This window comes from Colobus angolensis, unplaced genomic scaffold, assembly GCF_000951035.1.
Source record: "Colobus angolensis palliatus isolate OR3802 unplaced genomic scaffold, Cang.pa_1.0 Scaffold149, whole genome shotgun sequence".
Classification (NCBI taxonomy): Eukaryota; Metazoa; Chordata; class Mammalia; order Primates; family Cercopithecidae; genus Colobus; species Colobus angolensis.
Genome location: NW_012114588.1, coordinates 2591341 through 2593189, shown reverse-complemented (window position 1 = coordinate 2593189; position 1849 = coordinate 2591341).

Genomic DNA, 1849 nt, shown 5'->3' with positions numbered 1-1849 from the left:
TGGGGCCGGGCGGTAACTCCGGGTCCAGCCCTTTTCCTGCCTGCACTGCGCCCCACAGCTACTTCCAGACTAACTGGAATCAGCCTGTCTTAGCATCCTAAGAACTCAAAGGCGTGTTGCTTTAGGACTTACCGGACGCACTTTCATTCACGAAGTAGGATTCATTAATTTATTCATGCTACAAGCATTTATTGAGCGCCTGCTGTGTGCAGACATTCTGACGTCTGTCATATCTGCACTGTGGAAATACTCTATGAAAGCTCTTATCAGCTTTCCATTCAGTGACATCCTTCGGCAGCTTGAAATCTGCCCATGGTGGGAGAGTTTACACCACGCAAGTCAGCAAATGCTTAATAACTGCTAAGTCGTCTAGACTTAAGAAAGTGGCGGAGAAAATGTTAACATTACTGGTTAAACTTGAAAGTGTTGGAGGGTGCGGTGGCTCACGCCTGTAATCGCAGCACTTTGGGAGGCCGAGGTGGGCGGATCACTTGATGTCAGGAGTTCAAGGCCAGCCTGGCCAACATGGCAAAACCCCGTCTCTACTAAAAATACAAAAATTAGCCACGTGTGGTGGTGGGTACCTGTAATCCCAGCCACTCAGGAGGCTGAGGCAGGAGAATTGCTTGAACCCGGGAGATGGAGGCTGCAGTGAGCCAGGATCACACCACTGGACTCCAGCCTGGGTGACAGAGTGAAACTCCATCTCAAAAAAGAAAAAAAAAATTAGCAGGGGATGGTGGTACATTCCTGTAATCGCAGCTACTCAGGAGGCTAAGGCAGGAGAATCGCTTGAACCCTGGAGGCAGAGGCTGCATTGAGCCAAGATCACCCCACTATACTCCAGCCTGGGCAATACAGTGAGACTCCATCTCAAAAAAGAAAAAAGGAAAAAAAAAAGTGTGTAAGTGAATGCATCAAAACTTTGAGGAAATATTCATCCAATATTGGCAAATTATAATCCAGTTGAACAAGTAAGTCGCTCGTAGCCTTGACAAACTAGTGAAGTTCTGACGTATCTCTTTTGATTGTTTCACTTTCCTCTTAGTCCTTACATAAAATATCAACCAACATTCATGTCTGAACTATGCTCATTGATTAATTGGGACCATAGGGAAGCTACCCAACATCAAATAAAACATACTGTGAGAACTGGCTTTATGGAGTTCACAATAGAGTCCTGTATATTTTAGTATTTGTAAACTTTATGCTACACATCATTTACATCAGTGAAAGTTATAATACACATGCAACATATATGCACACAGGACTGACTACCTAATTTGTGGTACCCATTGCAAACTAAAGAGGTGGTGCTGGGTGTGGTAATGTGTGCCTGCAGTCCCAGCTACTCAGGAGGCTGAGGTGGGAGGATCGCTTGAGCTCAGGTTAGAGACCAGCCTGGGCAACATAGTGAGATCTCCACTCTAAAAAAAAAAAACCAGACATGGTGGCTCACGCCTATAATCTTAACACTTTGGGAGGGCAAGGCAGGTGGATCACTTGAGCCCGGGAGCTCAAGACCAGTCTGGACAACACAGTGAAAATCGAAGAATTAGCCAGGTGTGGGCCAGGCACAGTGGCTCACGCCTGTAATCCCAGCACTTTGGGAGGCCGAGGTGGGCAGATCATGAGATCAGGAGATAAGACCATTCTGGCTAACATGGTGAAACCCTATCGCTACTAAAAATACAAAAAAAAAAATTAGCCAGATGTGGTGGTGGGCGCCTGTAATCCCAGCTACTTGGGAGGCTGAGGCAAGAGAATGGCATGAACCCGGGAGGCGGAGCTTGCAGTGAGCCGAGATCATGCCACTGCACTCCTGCCTGAGCGACAGAACGAGACTCTG